Genomic DNA, 22,359 nt, shown 5'->3' with positions numbered 1-22,359 from the left:
GCGTGTAATGAACGCATGAGAAGTGACACAATTTCACCTGGTTAATATTGCCTGCTAACCGGGATTTATTTTAGCTAAATATGCAGGTTTAAAAATATATACTTCGGTGTATTGATTTTAAGAAAGGCATTGATGTTTATGGTTAGGTACAGTCGTGCAACGATTGTGCTTTTTTCGCAAATGCGCTTTTGTTAAATCATCCCCCGTTTGGCGAAGTTGGCTGTCTTTGTTAGGAAGAAATAGTCTTCACACAGTTCCCAACGAGCCAGGCGGCCCAAACTGCTGCATATACCCTGACTCTGTTGCAAGAGAAGTGACACCATTTCCCTAGTTAAAATAAATTCATGTTAGCAGGCAATATTAACTCAATATGCAGTTTTAAAATATAGACTTGTGTATTGATTTTAAGAAAGGCATTGATATTTATGGTTAGGTACACGTTGGAGCAACGACAGTCCTTTTTCGCGAATGCGCACCGCATCGATTATATGCAACGTAGGACACGCTAGATAAACTAGTAATATCATCAACCATGTGTAGTTAACTAGTGATTATGATTGATTGTTTTTTATAAGATAAGTTTAATGCTAGCTAGCAACTTACCTTGGCTTCTTACTGCATTCTCGTAACAGGCAGGCTCCTCGTGGAGTGCAATGTAATCAGGTGGTTAGAGCGTTGGACTAGTTAACTGTATGGTTGCAAGATTTAATCCCCGAGCTGACAAGGTAAAAATCTGTCGTTCTGCCCCTGAATGAGGCAGTTAACCCACCGTTCCTAGGCCGTCATTTAAAATAGAATGCGTTCTTAACTGACTTGCCTAGTTAAATAAAGGTGTAAAAAATAAATAAATATAATTCGGCCAAATCGGTGTCCAAAAATATCGATTTCCGATTGTTATGAAAATGTGAAATCGTCCCTAATTAATCATCCATTTTGATTAATCGGTCGACCCTCTAAACCACTGTGCCTTTTTCTGGCATACATTAACAATGCTAAGCGGTTTGCATTATCTCACCGCGGGGGATAGTGGGTGTGGGGGATAGTGGGTGATGGTGTGTGTGGGGGGGATAGGAGGTGATGGTATGGGGGATAGGCGGTGATGGTGTGGGAGTTAGGTGGGGATGGTGAGGGGGATAGTGGGTGATGGTGTGTGTGGGGGGGAGAGGGGGTGATGGTGTGTGTGGGGGGGATAGGGGGTGGTGGTGTGTGTGGGGGGATAGGGGGTGGTGGTGTGTGTGGGGGGATAGGGGGTGATTGTGTGTGTGGGGGGGATAGGGGGTGATGGTGTGGGGATAGGGGTGATGGTGTGGGGGATAGCGGGTGATGGTGTGTGTGTGGGGGATAGGAGGTGATGGTGTGGGATATAGGCGGTGATGGTGTGGGGGATAGCGTGTGATGGTGTGGAGGATAGGGGGTGATGGTGTGGGAGTTAGGTGGGGATGGTGAGGGGGATAGTGGGTGATGGTGTGTGTGGGGGGGAGAGGCGGTGATGGTGTGTGTGGGGGGGATAGGGGGTGATGGTGTGGGGATAGGGGTGATGGTGTGGGGGATAGCGGGTGATGGTGTGTGTGTGGGGGATAGGAGGTGATGGTGTGGGATATAGGCGGTGATGGTGTGGGGGATAGCGTGTGATGGTGTGGAGGATAGGGGGTGATGGTGTGGGATAGGTGGTGATGGTGTGGAGGATAGGAGGTGATGGCGTGTGGGATAGGGGGTGATAGTGTGGGATAGGGGGTGATGGTGTGGGGGATAGCAGGTGATGGTGTGTGTGTGGGGGATAGGGGGTGATGGTGTGGGGGGTAGGGGGTGATGGTGTGGGATAGGGGGTGATGGTGTGGGGTATAGCGGGTGATGGTGTGGGATAGGGGGTGATGTTGTGGGAGATAGGGGTGATGGTGTGTGTGTGGGGAATAGGGGGTGATGGTGTGTGGGAAGGGGGTGATGGTGTGTGTGTGGGGATAGGGGGTGATGGTGTGTGTGTGTGTGGGGATAGGGGGTGATGGTGTGTGTGGGGGGGTAGGGGTGATGGTGTGTGGGGGGGATAGGGGGTGATGGTGTTTGGGATAGAGTGTGATGGTGTGTGTGTGGGGGATAGGCGTTGATGGTGTGGGAGTTAGGCAGGGATGGTGAGGGGGATAGTGGGTGATGGTGTGTGTGGGGGGGGGGGGGTAGGGGGTGATGGTGTGGGGACAGGGGGTGATGGTGTGGGGGTTAGCGGGTGATGTTGTGTGTGGGGGGGATAGGGGGGATGGTGTGGGATATAGGTGGTGGTGGTGTGGGGGATAGGGGGTGATGGTGTGTTTGGGGGATAAGGGGTGATGGTGTGGGGGATATGGGGTGATGGTGTGTGTGGGGGGGATTGGGGGTGATGGTGTGGGGGATAGGCGGTGATGGTGTGGGGGATAGGTGGTGATGGTGTGTGGGGGGGATAGGGGGTGATGGTGTGGGTGATAGCGGGTGATGTTGTGTGTGTGTGTGTGTGTGGGGGGGATAGGGGGTGATGGTGTGGGATAGGGGGTGATGTTGTGGGAGATAGGGGTGATGGTGTGTGTGTGGGGAATAGGGGGTGATGGTGTGTGGGAAGGGGGTGATGGTGTGTGTGTGGGGATAGGGGGTGATGGTGTGTGTGTGTGGGGATAGGGGGTGATGGTGTGTGTGGGGGGGTAGGGGTGATGGTGTGTGGGGGGGATAGGGGGTGATGGTGTTTGGGATAGAGTGTGATGGTGTGTGTGTGGGGGATAGGCGTTGATGGTGTGGGAGTTAGGCAGGGATGGTGAGGGGGATAGTGGGTGATGGTGTGTGTGGGGGGGGGGGGTAGGGGGTGATGGTGTGGGGACAGGGGGTGATGGTGTGGGGGTTAGCGGGTGATGTTGTGTGTGGGGGGGATAGGGGGGATGGTGTGGGATATAGGTGGTGGTGGTGTGGGGGATAGGGGGTGATGGTGTGTTTGGGGGATAAGGGGTGATGGTGTGGGGGATATGGGGTGATGGTGTGTGTGGGGGGATTGGGGGTGATGGTGTGGGGGATAGGCGGTGATGGTGTGTGGGGGGGATAGGGGGTGATGGTGTGGGTGATAGCGGGTGATGTTGTGTGTGTGTGTGTGTGTGTGGGGGGGATAGGGGGTGATAGTGTGGGGATAGCGGGTGATGGTGTGTGTGTGTGGGGGGTAGGGGGGGATGGTGTGGGGTATAGGTGGTGATGATGTGGGGGTTTAGGCGGGGATAGTGTGGAGGGGGGGATAGGGGGTGATGGTGTGTGTTTGGGGGATAGTGGGTGATGGTGTGTGTGGGGGGGTAGGGGGTGATGGTGTGGGGACAGGGGGTGATGGTGTGGGGGTTAGCGGGTGATGTTGTGTGTGTGGGGGATAGGGGGGGATGGTGTGGGATATAGGTGGTGATGGTGTGGGGGTTAGGCGGGGATGGTGTGGATGGTGTGGAGGGGGGGATAGGGGGTGATGGTGTGTGTTGCGGGATAGGTGGTGATGGTGTGTGTGGGGGGGATAGGGGGTGATGGTGTGTGTGGGGGGGATAGGGGGTGATGGTGTGTGTGGCGGGATAGGTGGTGATGGTGTGTGTGGGGGGGATAGGGGGTGATGGTGTGTGTGGGGGGGATAGGGGGTGATGGTGTGTGTGGCGGGATAGGGGGTGATGGTGTGTGTGGGGGGATAGGGGGTGATGGTGTGTGTGGCGGGATAGGGGGTGATGGTGTGTGTGGGGGGATAGGGGGTGATGGTGTGGGGAATAGGGGGTGATGGTGTGTGGGACGGGGGGTGATAGTGTGGGATAGGCGGTGATGGTGTGGGGGAGGCAGGTGATGGTGTGTGTGTGGGGGATAGGGGGTGATGGTGTGGGGGATAGGGGGTGATGGTGTGTGTGTGGGGGATAGGGGGTAATGGTGTGTGTGGGGGGGATAGCGGGTGATGGTGTGTGTGGGGGGGATAGCGGGTGATGGTGTGTGTGGGGGGGATAGGGGGTGGTGGTGTGTGTGGGGGGGATAGGGGGTAATGGTGTGGGGGATAGGGGGTGATGATGTGGGGATAGGGGGTGATGGTGTGTGTGGGGGGGGTAGGGGGTGATGGTATGGGGGATAGCGGGTGATGGTGTGTGTGGGGAGATAGGGGGTGATGGTGTTGGGGATAGGGGGTGATGGTGTGTGTGGGGGGGGGGGTAGGGGGTGATGGTGTGTGTGGGGGGGGTAGGGGGTGATGGTGTGGGGGATAGGGGGTGATGGTGTGTGTGGGGAGATAGGGGGTGATGGTGTTGGGGATAGGGGGTGATGGTGTGTGTGTGGGGGGGGGGGGGTGATGGTGTGGGGGATAGCGGGTGATGGTGTGGGGGGGATAGGGGGGATAGGGGGTAATGGTGTGGGGGATAGGGGGTGATGATGTGGGGATAGGGGGTGATGGTGTGTGTGGGGGGGGTAGGGGGTGATGGTATGGGGGATAGCGGGTGATGGTGTGTGTGGGGAGATAGGGGGTGATGGTGTTGGGGATAGGGGTGATGGTGTGTGTGGGGGGGGGGGTAGGGGGTGATGGTGTGGGGGATAGCGGGTGATGGTGTGGGGGGGATAGGGGGGATAGGGGGTAATGGTGTGGGGGATAGGGGGTGATGATGTGGGGATAGGGGGTGATGGTGTGTGTGGGGGGGGGTAGGGGGTGATGGTGGGGGGTAATGGTGTGGGGGATAGGGGGTGATGATGTGGGGATAGGGTGGGGGATAGCAGGTGATGGTGTGTGTGTGGGAGATAGGGGGTGATGGTGTGGGGGATAGGGTGTGATGGTGTGGGGGATAGGGGGTGATGGTGTAGGGGATAGAGGGTGAATAGGGGGTGATGGTCTGGGGGATGTGTGTGTTGGGGCGGGGGGGGGGGGTTCTCTGTGTGTGGGATAGGGGGTGATGATGTGGGGATAGGGGGTGATGGTGTGTGTGGGGGGGGTAGGGGGTGATGGTGTGGGGGATAGCGGGTGATGGTGTGTGTGGGGAGATAGGGGGTGATGGTGTTGGGGATAGGGGGTGATGGTGTGTGGGATGGGGGGTGATAGTGTGGGATAGGGGGTGATGGTGTGTGTGGGGGTGATGGTGTGGGGGATAGGGGGTGATGATGTGGGGGATAGGGGGTGATGGTGTGGGGGATAGGGGGTGATGGTGTGGGGGATAGGGGGTGATGGTGTGGGGGGGGATAGGGGGTGATGGTGTGGGGGATAGGGGGTGATGGTGTGGGGGGGATAGGGGGTGATGGTGTGGGGGATAGGGGGTGATGGTGTGGGGGATAGCAGGTGATGGTGTGTGTGTGGGAGATAGGGGGTGATGGTGTGGGGGATAGGGGGTGATGGTGTGGGGGATAGGGGGTGATGGTGTAGGGGATAGAGGGTGAATAGGGGGTGATGGTGTGGGGGATGTGTGTGTTGGGGCGGGGGGGGGGGGGGGGGGGTTCTCTGTGTGTCTGTGTGTTTGCATGCACGTATGTTAATGCCCAATGCCTGGGGATGAGGTTAGCATCATGGCTACTTCTATCAACTATGTGTATTGAGCTTTTCAGGTTGAGCTGCAGGGCTGTAAGATCTCTCCAAGTCTAAATACATTCAGCTTGAGACTGTCTGGCCAGCCATCTCTGACTGACTGTCTCAGCACTCAGCCTTAAGGAAACAAGTCACGACTGCTTCTTTTAACAACCGGTGTGTAGGATGGTATCTGTGTTCAGTACGCACATGGAGGCCTCTCCGGTGTGATGGTCAAGGGCAAGGGAGTGTGTGTGTGTGTGTGTGTGTGTGTGTGTGTGTGTGTGTGTGTGTGTGTGTGTGTGTGTGTGTGTGTGTGTGTGTGTGTGTGTGTGTGTGTGTTTGCTTATCGATTGGTTCTGTTAGCCTTACTGTGAGGCTGTCACGCCCTGGCCTTAGTTATCTTTGTTTTCTTTATTATTTTAGTTAGGTCAGGGTGTGACATGGGGGATGTTTGTGTGTTTTTTGTCTAGTGTAGGGTGTGTGTATTGTCTAGGGGTTTTTGTAGAGTTCATGGGGTTGTGTTCAGTGTAGGTGTTTATGTAAGTCTATGGTTGCCTGGATTGGTTCTCAATTAGAGACAGCTGTCTATCGTTGTCTCTGATTGAGAGCCATATTTAGGCAGCCATAGGCATTAGGTAGGTTGTGGGTAATTGTCTATGTTTTGACGTTAGTTGCTTGTGTCTGCACTTTCGTTTGATAGCTTCACGGTCGTTTGTTGTTTTGTCTAGTTTGTGTTTGTGTTCGTTTCTTCTTCTATTAAAAAGAAGATGTATTTATATCACGCTGCGCCTTGGTCCTCTCTTTCACCTAACGACGATCGTGACAGAGGCAGACTGATTTCAGCTGCTTTCCATCTACAGAGGCCAGTGTTTCAATAACTACATAACATGATCCTGTGTTGTGTTGACTTCTGATTTGGTCCCTCATTGCTTTTGGAAGAATTGTTAAGTTAAATATTTAGTTACTTGTGTTTGACCAGGGTGGTACGTCCCTTTCTGTTGAGGCTCTCTCAGAGCAGGAAGTGTTCTCTTCCTGTTAAGCAGATTCTGGAGATTCGTCCAAAACACACACGCATACGTACAAAGACTACGTCTACGCACGCACGCACGCACGCACGCACGCACGCACGCACGCACGCACGCACGCACGCACGCACGCACGCACGCACGCACGCACGCACGCACGCACGCACGCACGCACGCACGCACGCACACACACACACACAGTAGAGATACATTCACTCTACACACACTATAGCTGCTACTAGGCCAGATGGAATTCAGGTCAGTTGATTGCAAAGTGAATTTGCTATTCAGATAAGGTTATTTTCCCTATTCCCTGTAATGTGTATGTGAATGCATTATATGTGTGTATGTGTATGTATGTATTCACACTGGTCTTCGCACAATGCAGTAGGTTAAATACATTTGAATTCAATCACTTTTTGACATGCGTCCCTGTATGTGTGTGCGTGTTTGCACGTGTGCATGTTTCTGAGTCATCAGAGCTATAGCAGTCTCCCATGCATCCTGGACAGAAGCAGAGGCATAGTATAGTGTTAGCTGTGCAATAGACCGTGAGGCCTCCTGATGCTGAGGTAGAGGGCTGTGGTCCTGATGCTGAGGTAGAGGGCTGTGGTCCTGATGCTGAGGTAGAGGGCTGTGGTCCTGATGCTGAGGTAGAGGGCTGTGGTCCTGATGCTGAGGTAGAGGGCTGTGGTCCTGATGCTGAGGTAGAGGGCTGTGGTCCTGATGCTGAGGTAGAGGGCTGTGGTCCTAAGGCTGAGGTAGAGGGGTGTGGTCCTGATGCTGAGGTAGAGGGGTGTGGTCCTGATGCTGAGGTAGAGGGGTGTGGTCCTGATGCTGAAGTAGAGGGCTGTGGTCCTGATGCTGAGGTAGAGGGCTGTGGTCCTGATGCTGAGGTAGAGGGCTGTGGTCCTGATGCTGAGGTAGAGGGCTGTGGTCCTGATGCTGAGGTAGAGGGCTGTGGTCCTGATAATGAGGTAGAGGGCTGTGGTCCTGATAATGAGGTAGATGGGTGTGGTCCTGATAATGAGGTAGAGGGGTGTGGTTCTGATGCTGAGGTAGAGGGCTGTGGTCCTGATGCTGAGGTAGAGGGGTGTGGTCCTGATAATGAGGTAGAGGGGTGTGGTCCTGATAATGAGGTAGAGGGGTGTGGTCCTGATGCTGAGGTAGAGGGCTGTGGTACTGATGCTGAGGTAGAGGGCTGTGGTCCTGATGCTGAGGTAGAGGGCAGTGGTTCTGATGCTGAGGTAGAGGGCTGTGGTCCTGATGCTGAGGTAGAAGGCTGTGGTCCTCAGGACATATGTCTCTGATCTGTTAGTTTGCTAGGCCTAACTGCATTGCTGATAAACCTGCTTCAGCCTGCCTATTCAGAAACAGGTGCTGTCCATACTCTACCTGCTGCACTGGACACGTTTTAATCCCCAACCATAACCCTGTGTGGGTTCTCTCATAGCTGGTTGTGTCATTTCCCCTCGCTCAGTCAGCTCACCTCAACCTGGGCGGATGGGGACTGGAGGCTAGGGGAGACAGACGTGGTTGGGGTCCACAGATGTGGGGGCGGTGACAGGCTCAGGAGGCATAGGATGGACTTTTTTGATTTAATAGGACCCTCTGAGAGATCTCTCTATATCTATTTATCTCCCCATTTATACATCTCTTCGCCAATTTCTCACTCTTTCCATTTCCCTTATCCCTACACCCTTGATATCCCTCTATCCATCCCTCTCTCTTGCCATGCCTTCTCTCTAGGTGAAAGTATAAACTCTCGTCATTCAAATTTGAAGCAATATCCATTTGGTAAGATTACTTAAGAGTCTTCATTCTGTCTAGCTGATTGGTAGATATTAGAATTGATATTTTCCTTATAAAGTGTGTCTGCAGTGGAGCGAATAAATTACCGAACAAAGGCTCAGTACTGGAGGAGCTGACTGGGCTGGGGCTATCAGTACTGACGCTTTTGTTTGAGAAAGAGAGGGAGGCAGGCAGGCAGGCTGGCAGGGAGAGAGAGAGGGAGAGAGGGAGGGAGAGTCTCCCATGCAGATTACCTTTCAAATATACATAAGTTTAATAATGTAACTGTAATGGTAATCTCTCATTCTATTCATGTAGCTTTGCAGACAGTCTGTGTTGTGTGGTGTCTAATGCACCAGAGCTGAGGAAAGTAGAATTGAATCCCAACAGTCTTTGTTTGACCCTAGATTTCAGTTAAGTTTTATTATGGCTAAACAAATCCCTCAAAGTGACATTCTAAGTGAATCCTAAAACCAGTGCTTGTATTAAATGTAGATATATTTTCATATTTAGTGACAGTTATAGATGCCTTCATTTCAGATGTTGTATTTTACCTTCTCATCCGTCTCTCCGCCTTTCTCTTTCTCTCGTCGTCACCTCCTCCCTCCATCAGCCACAGAGCATCTCTTCCGTCTTCTGTTCTCTTCCCTCCCCCTCTCCCTCAGACCTATGGATGGTGTATACAGTGGGGAGAACAAGTATTTGATACACTGCCGATTTTGCAGGTTTTCCTACTTACAAAGCATGTAGAGGTCTGTAATTTTTATCATAGGTACACTTCAACTATGAGAGACGGAATCTAAAACAAAAATCCAGAAAATCACATTGTATGATTTTTAAGTAATTAATTTGCATTTTATTGCATGACATAAGTATTTGATACATCAGAAAAGCAGAACTTAATATTTGGTACAGAAACCTTTGTTTGCAATTACAGAGATCATACGTTTCCTGTAGTTCTTGACTAGGTTTGCACACACTGCAGCAGGGATTTTGGCCCACTCCTCCCTACAGATCTTCTCCAGATCCTTCAGGTTTCGGGGCTGTCGCTGGGCAATACGGAGTTTCAGCTCCCTCCAAAGATTTTCTATTGGGTTCAGGTCTGGAGACTGGCTAGGCCACTCCAGGACCTTGAGATGCTTCTTACGGAGCCACTCCTTAGTTGCCATGGCTGTGTGCTTTGTGTCGTTGTCATGCTGGAGGACCCAGCCACGACCCATCTTCAATGCTCTTACTGAGGGAAGGAGGTTGTTGGCCAAGATCTCGCGATACATGGCCCCATCCATCCTCCCCTCAATACGGTGCAGTCGTCCTGTCCCCTTTGCAGAAAAGCATCCCCAAAGAATGATGTTTCCACCTCCATGCTTCACGGTTGGGATGGTGTTCTTGGGGTTGTACTCATACTTCTTCTTCCTCCAAACACGGCGAGTGGAGTTAGACCAAAAAGCTCTATTTTTGTCTCATCAGACCACATGACCTTCTCCCATTCCTCCTCTGGATCATCCAGATGGTCATTGGCAAACTTCAGACAGGCCTGGACATGCACTGGCTTAAGCAGGGGGACCTTGCGTGCGCTGCAGGATTTTAATCCATGACGGCGTAGTGTGTTACAAATGGTTTTCTTTGAGACTGTGGTCCCAGCTCTCTTCAGGTCATTGACCAGGTCCTGCCGTGTAGTTCTGGGCTGATCCCTCACCTTCCTCATGATCATTGATGCCCCACGAGGTGAAATCTTGCATGGAGCCCCAGACCGAGGGTGATTGACCGTCATCTTGAACTTCTTCCATTTTCTAATAATTGCGCCAACAGTTGTTTCCTTCTCACCAAGCTGCTTGCCTATTGTCCTGTAGCCCATCCCAGCCTTGTGCAGGTCTACAATTTTATCCCTGATGTCCTTACACAGCTCTCTGGTCTTGGCCATTGTGGAGAGGTTGGAATCTGTTTGATTGAGTGTGTGGACAGGTGTCTTTTATACAGGTAACGAGTTCAAACAGGTGCAGTTAATACAGGTAATGAGTGGAGAACAGGAGGGCTTCTTAAAGAAAAACTAACAGGTCTGTGAGAGCCGGAATTCTTACTGGTTGGTAGGTGATCAAATACTTATGTCATGCAATAAAATGCAAATTAATTATTTAAAAATCATACAATGTGATTTTCTGGATTTTTGATTCCGTCTCTCACAGTTGAAGTGTACCTATGATAAAAAATTACAGACCTCTACATGCTTTGTAAGTAGGAAAACCTGCAAAATCGGCAGTGTATCAAATACTTGTTCTCCCCACTGTATGTAAGGCTTACACACAGTGACTGCTGAAACTCCACAGGCAGCCCTCCTAGTATTCTTCAACACACTAATCCTCCAGTACATTCTATACTCCCTGAGGTGTATCTGTCAATGACATTACCACTTTCATATTTCTATACATGCTAAAAGGCAAAGATGAAAACCAGTTGATCCCAGGTTGATACCTCTCAGCAACACACACCAAATCCACTATATCCCCCCAGCTTAGTCTGTCATCACATAAGACTAAACAGCCACACACACCAAATCCACTATATCCCCCCAGCTTAGTCTGTCATCACATAAGACTAAACAACCACACACACCAAATCCACTATATCCCCCCAGCTTAGTCTGGCATCACATAAGACTAAACAACCACACACACCAAATCCACTATATCCCCCCAGCTTAGTCTGGCATCACATAAGACTAAACAACCACACACACCAAATCCACTATATCCCCCCAGCTTAGTCTGGCATCACATAAGACTAAACAACCACACACACCAAATCCACTATATCCCCCCAGCTTAGTCTGGCATCACATAAGACTAAACAACCACACACACCAAATCCACTATATCCCCCCAGCTTAGTCTGGCATCACATAAGACTAAACAACCACACACACCAAATCCACTATATCCCCCCAGCTTAGTCTGTGCATCACATAAGACTAAACAACCACACACACCAAATCCACTATATCCCCCCAGCTTAGTCTGTCATCACATAAGACTAAACAACCACACACACCAAATCCACTATATCCCCCCAGCTTAGTCTGTCATCACATAAGACTAAACAACCACACACACCAAATCCACTATATCCCCCCAGCTTAGTCTGTCATCACATAAGACTAAACAACCACACACACCAAATCCACTATATCCCCCCAGCTTAGTCTGTCATCACATAAGACTAAACAACCACACACACCAAATCCACTATATCCCCCCAGCTTAGTCTGTCATCACATAAGACTAAACAACCACACACACCAAATCCACTATATCCCCCCAGCTTAGTCTGTCATCACATAAGACTAAACAACCACACACACCAAATCCACTATATCCCCCCAGCTTAGTCTGTCATCACATAAGACTAAACAACCACACACACCAAATACACTATATCCCCCCAGCTTAGTCTGTCATCACATAAGACTAAACAACCATTCCACAACATTAGTATTACTTAAGTGAGGTTATCTGTGTGGATCTCCTCAGCTCCCTCTCAGAGACTGTCACAGGACCCCTCCCCTCCCCTCCTCATTACCACTCCGTAAGGAACTTGAAAATACTCCACACAGAACTGTCTGTTTCTAACCAACAGTTGTCGCTAACAAACACTTGTTGAAGGTCAGATTCTGAGGAGGAGGAACCTGAGGATAATAGTAGAGCTAGAGATGGTAGAGTGGAGCTCTCTCACAGTTGACATGGCAACAGCTTGTCTTGATCCTGGAGAGTTTGGAGACGTTGACAGTTAGTTCTGCCTGTGAGATGGCAATGATGATGAATGGGAGACAGAACCGGTTTGATCCGGCATGGCTGAGTGCTCTGTTCTGAGCGAGAGAGAGAGTGAGAGAGGAGGGGCGAGGGAGAGGGAGAGAAATAGTTATAGACAGAGAGTGGGGATGCAGTGAAATACACACCACTGACTCTCTAATTAGAGAACTATATATAGACAGAGAGTGGGGATGCAGTGAAATACACACCACTGACTCTCTAATTAGAGAACTATATATAGACAGAGAGTGGGGATGCAGTGAAATACACACCACTGACTCTCTAATTAGAGAACTATATATAGACAGAGAGTGGGGATGCAGTGAAATACACACCACTGACTCTCTAATTAGAGAACTATATATAGACAGAGAGTGGGGATGCAGTGAAATACACACCACTGACTCTCTAATTAGAGAACTATATATAGACAGAGAGTGGGGATGCAGTGAAATACACACCACTGACTCTCTAATTAGAGAACTATATATAGACAGAGAGTGGGGATGCAGTGAAATACACACCACTGACTCTCTAATTAGAGAACTATATATAGACAGATAGTGGGGATGCAGTGAAATACACACCACTGACTCTCTAATTAGAGAACTATATATAGACAGAGTGGGGATGCAGTGAAATACACACCACTGACTCTCTAATTAGAGAACTATATATAGACAGAGAGTGGGGATGCAGTGAAATACACACCACTGACTCTCTAATTAGAGAACTATATATAGACAGAGAGTGGGGATGCAGTGAAATACACACCACTGACTCTCTAATTAGAGAACTATATATAGACAGAGAGTGGGGATGCAGTGAAATACACACCACTGACTCTCTAATTAGAGAACTATATATAGACAGAGAGTGGGGATGCAGTGAAATACACACCACTGACTCTCTAATTAGAGAACTATATATAGACAGAGAGTGGGGATGCAGTGAAATACACACCACTGACTCTCTAATTAGAGAACTATATATAGACAGAGAGTGGGGATGCAGTGAAATACACACCACTGACTCTCTAATTAGAGAACTATATATAGACAGAGAGTGGGGATGCAGTGAAATACACACCACTGACTCTCTAATTAGAGAACTATATATAGACAGAGAGTGGGGATGCAGTGAAATACACACCACTGACTCTCTAATTAGAGAACTATATATAGACAGAGAGTGGGGATGCAGTGAAATACACACCACTGACTCTCTAATTAGAGAACTATATATAGACAGAGAGTGGGGATGCAGTGAAATACACACCACTGACTCTCTAATTAGAGAACTATATATAGACAGAGAGTGGGGATGCAGTGAAATACACACCACTGACTCTCTAATTAGAGAACTATATATAGACAGAGAGTGGGGATGCAGTGAAATACACACCACTGACTCTCTAATTAGAGAACTATATATAGACAGAGAGTGGGGATGCAGTGAAATACACACCACTGACTCTCTAATTAGAGAACTATATATAGACAGAGAGTGGGGATGCAGTGAAATACACACCAGTGACTCTCTAATTAGAGAACTATATATAGACAGAGAGAGGGGATGCAGTGAAATACACACCACTGACTCTCTAATTAGAGAACTATATATAGACAGAGAGTGGGGATGCAGTGAAATACACACCACTGACTCTCTAATTAGAGAACTATATATAGACAGAGAGTGGGGATGCAGTGAAATACACACCACTGACTCTCTAATTAGAGAACTATATATAGACAGAGAGTGGGGATGCAGTGAAATACACACCACTGACTCTCTAATTAGAGAACTATATATAGACAGAGAGTGGGGATGCAGTGAAATACACACCACTGACTCTCTAATTAGAGAACTATATATAGACAGAGAGTGGAGATGCAGTGAAATACACACCACTGACTCTCTAATTAGAGAACTATATATAGACAGCGAGTGGGGATGCAGTGAAATACACACCAGTGACTCTCTAATTAGAGAACTATATATAGACAGAGTGGGGATGCAGTGAAATACACACCACTGACTCTCTAATTAGAGAACTATATATAGACAGCGTGTGGGGATGCAGTGAAATACACACCAGTGACTCTCTAATTAGAGAACTATATATAGACAGAGAGTGGAGATGCAGTGAAATACACACCACTGACTCTCTAATTAGAGAACTATATATAGACAGAGAGTGGGGATGCAGTGAAATACACACCACTGACTCTCTAATTAGAGAACTATATATAGACAGAGAGTGGGGATGCAGTGAAATACACACCACTGACTCTCTAATTAGAGAACTATATATAGACAGAGAGTGGAGATGCAGTGAAATACACACCACTGACTCTCTAATTAGAGAACTATATATAGACAGCGAGTGGGGATGCAGTGAAATACACACCAGTGACTCTCTAATTAGAGAACTATATATAGACAGAGTGGGGATGCAGTGAAATACACACCACTGACTCTCTAATTAGAGAACTATATATAGACAGCGTGTGGGGATGCAGTGAAATACACACCAGTGACTCTCTAATTAGAGAACTATATATAGACAGAGAGTGGAGATGCAGTGAAATACACACCACTGACTCTCTAATTAGAGAACTATATATAGACAGAGAGTGGGGATGCAGTGAAATACACACCAGTGACTCTCTAATTAGAGAACTATATATAGACAGAGAGTGGGGATGCAGTGAAATACACACCACTGACTCTCTAATTAGAGAACTATATATAGACAGAGAGTGGGGATGCAGTGAAATACACACCACTGACTCTCTAATTAGAGAACTATATATAGACAGAGAGTGGGGATGCAGTGAAATACACACCAGTGACTCTCTAATTAGAGAACTATATATAGACAGAGAGTGGGGATGCAGTGAAATACACACCACTGACTCTCTAATTAGAGAACTATATATAGACAGAGAGTGGGGATGCAGTGAAATACACACCACTGACTCTCTAATTAGAGAACTATATATAGACAGAGAGTGGGGATGCAGTGAAATACACACCAGTGACTCTCTAATTAGAGAACTATATATAGACAGAGAGTGGGGATGCAGTGAAATACACACCAGTGACTCTCTAATTAGAGAACTATATATAGACAGAGAGTGGGGATGCAGTGAAATACACACCACTGACTCTCTAATTAGAGAACTATATATAGACAGAGTGGGGATGCAGTGAAATACACACCACTGACTCTCTAATTAGAGAAATATATATAGACAGAGTGGGGATGCAGTGAAATACACATCAGTGACTCTCTAATTAGAGAACTATATATAGACAGAGTGGGGATGCAGTGAAATACACACCACTGACTCTCTAATTAGAGAACTATATATAGACAGAGAGTGGGGATGCAGTGAAATACACACCACTGACTCTCTAATTAGAGAACTATATATAGACAGAGAGTGGGGATGCAGTGAAATACACACCACTGACTCTCTAATTAGAGAACTATATATAGACAGAGAGTGGGGATGCAGTGAAATACACACCAGTGACTCTCTAATTAGAGAACTATATATAGACAGAGAGAGGGGATGCAGTGAAATACACACCACTGACTCTCTAATTAGAGAACTATATATAGACAGAGAGTGGGGATGCAGTGAAATACACACCACTGACTCTCTAATTAGAGAACTATATATAGACAGAGAGTGGGGATGCAGTGAAATACACACCACTGACTCTCTAATTAGAGAACTATATATAGACAGAGAGTGGGGATGCAGTGAAATACACACCACTGACTCTCTAATTAGAGAACTATATATAGACAGAGAGTGGGGATGCAGTGAAATACACACCAGTGACTCTCTAATTAGAGAACTATATATAGACAGAGAGAGGGGATGCAGTGAAATACACACCACTGACTCTCTAATTAGAGAACTATATATAGACAGAGAGTGGGGATGCAGTGAAATACACACCACTGACTCTCTAATTAGAGAACTATATATAGACAGAGAGTGGGGATGCAGTGAAATACACACCACTGACTCTCTAATTAGAGAACTATATATAGACAGAGAGTGGGGATGCAGTGAAATACACACCACTGACTCTCTAATTAGAGAACTATATATAGACAGAGAGTGGGGATGCAGTGAAATACACACCACTGACTCTCTAATTAGAGAACTATATATAGACAGAGAGTGGAGATGCAGTGAAATACACACCACTGACTCTCTAATTAGAGAACTATATATAGACAGCGAGTGGGGATGCAGTGAAATACACACCAGTGACTCTCTAATTAGAGAACTATATATAGACAGAGTGGGGATGCAGTGAAATACACACCACTGACTCTCTAATTAGAGAACTATATATAGACAGCGTGTGGGGATGCAGTGAAATACACACCAGTGACTCTCTAATTAGAGAACTATATATAGACAGAGAGTGGAGATGCAGTGAAATACACACCACTGACTCTCTAATTAGAGAACTATATATAGACAGAGAGTGGGGATGCAGTGAAATACACACCAGTGACTCTCTAATTAGAGAACTATATATAGACAGAGAGTGGGGATGCAGTGAAATACACACCACTGACTCTCTAATTAGAGAACTATATATAGACAGAGAGTGGGGATGCAGTGAAATACACACCACTGACTCTCTAATTAGAGAACTATATATAGACAGAGAGTGGGGATGCAGTGAAATACACACCAGTGACTCTCTAATTAGAGAACTATATATAGACAGAGAGTGGGGATGCAGTGAAATACACACCACTGACTCTCTAATTAGAGAACTATATATAGACAGAGAGTGGGGATGCAGTGAAATACACACCACTGACTCTCTAATTAGAGAACTATATATAGACAGAGAGTGGGGATGCAGTGAAATACACACCAGTGACTCTCTAATTAGAGAACTATATATAGACAGAGAGTGGGGATGCAGTGAAATACACACCAGTGACTCTCTAATTAGAGAACTATATATAGACAGAGAGTGGGGATGCAGTGAAATACACACCACTGACTCTCTAATTAGAGAACTATATATAGACAGAGTGGGGATGCAGTGAAATACACACCACTGACTCTCTAATTAGAGAAATATATATAGACAGAGTGGGGATGCAGTGAAATACACATCAGTGACTCTCTAATTAGAGAACTATATATAGACAGAGTGGGGATGCAGTGAAATACACACCACTGACTCTCTAATTAGAGAACTATATATAGACAGAGAGTGGGGATGCAGTGAAATACACACCACTGACTCTCTAATTAGAGAACTATATATAGACAGAGAGTGGGGATGCAGTGAAATACACACCACTGACTCTCTAATTAGAGAACTATATATAGACAGAGTGGGGATGCAGTGAAATACACACCACTGACTCTCTAATTAGAGAACTATATATAGACAGAGAGTGGGGATGCAGTGAAATACACACCAGTGACTCTCTAATTAGAGAACTATATATAGACAGAGAGTGGGGATGCAGTGAAATACACACCACTGACTCTCTAATTAGAGAACTATATATAGACAGAGTGGGGATGCAGTGAAATACACACCAGTGACTCTCTAATTAGAGAACTATATATAGACAGAGAGTGGGGATGCAGTGAAATACACACCACTGACTCTCTAATTAGAGAACTATATATAGACAGAGAGTGGGGATGCAGTGAAATACACACCACTGACTCTCTAATTAGAGAACTATATATAGACAGAGAGTGGGGATGCAGTGAAATACACACCACTGACTCTCTAATTAGAGAACTATATATAGACAGAGAGTGGGGATGCAGTGAAATACACACCAGTGACTCTCTAATTAGAGAACTATATATAGACAGAGAGTGGGGATGCAGTGAAATACACACTGTGTGTTTGTGTATGATGTGTAACTTTGTGTCTTTGTGACAGAACAGACAGGCTCACTGGTGTGGAGCTCAATGCTAAGTTGTAATGGGTGGACTCAGCAAACTCTCTCTCTCTCTCTTTATCTACCTCTCTCTCACTCTCAGTTTAATCTAGCCTTCTTTACCTCAGACTAACCCTACATACTGAATCTGTCTCACTTTCTCTCTCTCTTAGTCTTAATCTAGCTTCCTCAATGTCTCAGACCAACCAGATTTCTCTCCTGTTTCCTCACTCTCATGTCTGATCGCTTATCGGTTAAGAACGTTGGGGCATTAATCGAAAGGTTGCTGGTTTGAATCTCGCACCTTTCTGAGGGTTAAATGTGGAAGACACATTTTGGTTGAACGCATCAGTTGAATAGGTATCCCCTTTCCCCTAATTTAACGGAGTCTACCCTTCAAACTGTCTCAGTACAATCTAACTGGCTACAGGCTCCATGTTGCTCACTAGAAACGACTACCATAAACTATTTTCAGAAGCATGGTAACTTTTCTTTGACAATGTATGTAAGTAGGCAAGTATTTAACCGCCCCATCTCACCGCTGTTTCTCCTTCCATCCCTCTCCCCCATTTCTGTTCCCTCTCTCTCCCCCATCTCTGTTCCCTCTCTCTCCCCTGCGTCTGTCTGTCTGTCTGTCTGTCTGTCTGTCTGTCTGTCTGTCTGTCTGTCTGTCTGTCTGTCTGTCTGTCTGTCTGTCTGTCTGTCTGTCTGTCTGTCTGTCTGTCTGTCTGTCTGTCTGTCTGTCTGTGGCTGAGATGCAGAGGGTTAATCAGGTTTTAGCTGATTAAAGTGGCCTTGCTTTGATTAATTGGATGAGTGTGTTGTCTCCACCAGGTTTGCAGCTCTGAGCCCCTCTTATAGCCTAGCTGTCACAACCAAGAGCTTAGGACTGCGTTTACGATCTCAACCTTGGAGTGTTTTCTCTCAACAGTTTTCAACCATTTTACATGAACATTTGAGTCGTTTAGCAGACGCTCTTATCCAGAGCGACTTACAGGAGCAATTAGGGTTACGTGCCTTGCTTATATTGCAAAAATATATATACGATTGCTCCTATTCCATTGGTCAGCGCATTTTAGCGTTATAGCTGCTAAAGATCCCTGTAACCTGCATGGAACCTCCTCTGTTTTAAGATGTTTTCAGTTTTGTCAATCGTTTTCCACAGTGACACTGTAGTGATAATAAGCAACAGTAGATCTGTGTGCGTTGTCAGGTGCTCAGCACTAAGGCTCTGTGTTGATTTGTGTGGGATCCTCTTCCTCTCCTGGTTGACTTTCTGGATGAATCTGTTTGGCTGTCCTCCTATAGCTGTTGAATCCAGAAATCTGCTTCAATGGTTCAATCTGATCTTTCTGTAGCCTGACGACTCACACTGCATTGTTCCGTTGCTCTGTCGTTCGCTACATACTTTAGTCTGAGACTGCCGTCATTGAAGTCGTTTGTGGTGACCAGGGGCACGAGGGGCGTCGTACAAAACAAAGCCATCAGCGACTGGATCGTCTCTAACCAATCAGAGTATCAAAACCAATGACGAATTTTCACCTCGCCACTTTACCCACGTGTGTTCTGGCCCAACCCATCGGTTTCTGGACCAATCATCAGACGGCCCCGAATGTGTTTACATTCGGTGAAGGGTCAGGGAGGTACTCAGATCCAGACTCATTGCGGAGAAGAAACTAACATCCGTGGGCATGGCGTAGCGTTTGGTCGGAGCAATGAGTCTGGGTAGCCAGGCAAATCTTTCTGCCCTTTTACCTCTCATCTTTTAGTCTGTCGTTTAACCTTTGATCACCAGGATGTCATCCTTCGATCCACAGCTCCCTCCTTCTCACCCTCCCTTGCCTCGGCCCTGTTCTGTGGCCTGTACTCTCACTTCAAAAGCATTTCTCCCTGTTTGAATTCCTCTTCAAAGACTAGTCTCTGAAGGTCCTCTGCTTCCACTACAGGCCCCTGTGGCTCTCTATTTCCTTATTTTTGATCCGTCGTTTTATCGCCCCCTCGCTCCCTCCATCTCTTGTGCCTGCATTGCCATGACTTAAATACCACACACACACACACACACACACACACACACACACACACACACACACACACACACACACACACACACACACACACACACACACACACACACACACACACACACACACACACACACACACACACACACACTCCCTCGCTTAGACACTTTAGAGAAAACCTATTTCAGCCCAGCAAAAAAAAAGGGGCATGCAGGAGAGTCAAACACTGTGTCATTCTGTCCAGCAAATGGTTATGAAAGAGAACCAATTCAGGCTGAGCCTCTGGTGGGAAGAAAGGCTTTCTGGGATATAAAGAAACAATCACAGCCTACCAGTTTCATTGGGTCTATCTCTCCATCTTCCATTAGAGGCTTTTATCAACCACTTGCAGGCTTGAGAGATGTGTGTATTTGTATATTTGGGGGGAGGGGGAGTGTGTATGTGTATATGTGTGTGTGTCACAGGTGGCCGGTGGCACCTTATTTGGGAAGGACGGGCTCATAGTAATGGCTGGAACGGAATCAATGGAATGGTAACAACCACATCACACATGGTTTCCATGTGTTTGATACCATTCCGTTCCAGCCTTTATTATGAGCCGTCTTCCCCTCACCAGCCTCCGTGTGTGTGTGTGTGTGTCTGTGTGTGTGTGTGTGTGTGTCTGTGTGTGTGTCTGTGTGTGTGTCTGTGTGTGTGTGTGTGTGTGTGTGTGTGTGTGTGTGTGTGTGTGTGTGTGTGTGTGTGTGTGTGTGTGTGTGTGTGTGTGTGTGTGTGTGTGTGTGTGTGTGTGTGTGTGTGTGTGTGTGTGTGTGTGTGTGTGTGTGTGTGTGTGTCTAATATGGCTACCCAGATAATTATACAATGGGCAAGAATAAACATCTAGAATAACTCAATAACAACGCCACGCCTAATTTAGGAAATCACTCACTGATTATTGTCTGTGGTTCAGCCTTGGTGGGGAAAAACAATGACTGGCTTGTTACTGTATGATCTGCCAGCCGGGGCTCACAGCACGGCCCATTAAGCATTCATTACAGTGTGTGTGTTTTGTGTGCAGTGTTTTCTGTAATAACCATTCTGAATTCCTTTTTTGTTGAGTGATTTATTTCTGTATTTATTTGCACCGAAGAAAACAAGTGATAGACAACAATACAGATAGAAACTCAAGTCTAAAGAACAGTGTGCAGGTGTGCTTGGATGCCCAAGGGCTGATATGAAAACCAAACCGCAAAAAAACTACATTCAATGCATAAGTACAAAAATAAAATTGGTTTGTTAAAACAGAACCTAATAAACCTACTAATTATATATGTATAAATGAATTGATCAGTGATCTCAAAAAACAAAAGCAAATGCTTTGTTTAAATGTGTGTGTGCATGTGAATGTGTGAGAGAAACCAAGATGGCGCCGACCGAGATGGCCGCCTCGCTTCGCGTTCCTTGGAAAATATGCAGTATTTTGTTTTTTTATGTGTTATTTCTTACATCGGTACCCCAGGTAATCTTAGGTTTCATTACATACAGTCGGGAGGAACTACTGAATATACGATTAACGTCAACTCACCATCGTTATAACCAGGAATATGACTTTCCCGAAACGGATCCAGTGTTTTGCCTTCCACCCAATACAATGGATCTGATCCCAGCCGGGGACCCTATGCGACGCCGTAAAAGGGGCAAACGTAGCGGTCTCTTGGTCAGGCTTCGGAGACGGGCACATCGCGCTCCACTCCCTAGCATACTACTCGCCAATGTCCAGTCTCTTGACAATAAGGTTGATGAAATCCGAGCACGGGTAACATTCCAGAGAGACATCAGGGATTGCAACGTGCTCTGCTTCACGGAAACATGGCTAACTCAAGAGACGCTAACGGAGTCGGTGCAGCCAGCTGGTTTCTTCACGCATCGCGCCGACAGAAACATACATCTTTCTGGTAAGAAGAGGGGCGGGGGGGTATGCCTTATGATTAACGAGACGTGGTGTGATCATCATAACAACACACAGGAACTCAAGTCATTCTGTTCACCTGATCTAGAACTCCTCACAATCAAATGTCGACCGCATTATCTACCAAGGGAATTCTCTTCGATCATAATCACAGCCGTATATATTCCCCCCCAAGCAGACACATCGATGGCCCTGAACGAACTTTATCTGACTCTTTGTAAACTGGAAACCACACACCCTGAGGCTGCATTCATCGTAGCTGGGGATTTTAACAAGGCTAATCTAAAAACAAAACTCCCTAAATTCTATCAG

At 47.1% G+C, this 22,359-nt stretch overlaps 1 protein-coding gene across 2 annotated transcripts in view; it reads left to right on the top strand.

The window, feature by feature from the left end:
- The window catches only part of tex2 (testis expressed 2), a 56,549-nt gene that overhangs the window by 5,631 nt on the left and 28,559 nt on the right, over positions 1-22,359 (top strand). The gene's annotated exons all lie outside the window — the stretch shown is intronic.

Source organism: Salvelinus alpinus, chromosome 1 (assembly GCF_045679555.1).
Source record: "Salvelinus alpinus chromosome 1, SLU_Salpinus.1, whole genome shotgun sequence".
In the NCBI taxonomy this organism is placed as follows: Eukaryota; Metazoa; Chordata; class Actinopteri; order Salmoniformes; family Salmonidae; genus Salvelinus; species Salvelinus alpinus.
Note: the sequence above shows the minus strand (reverse complement) of the source record. Positions and strands in the feature narration are given on the sequence as shown.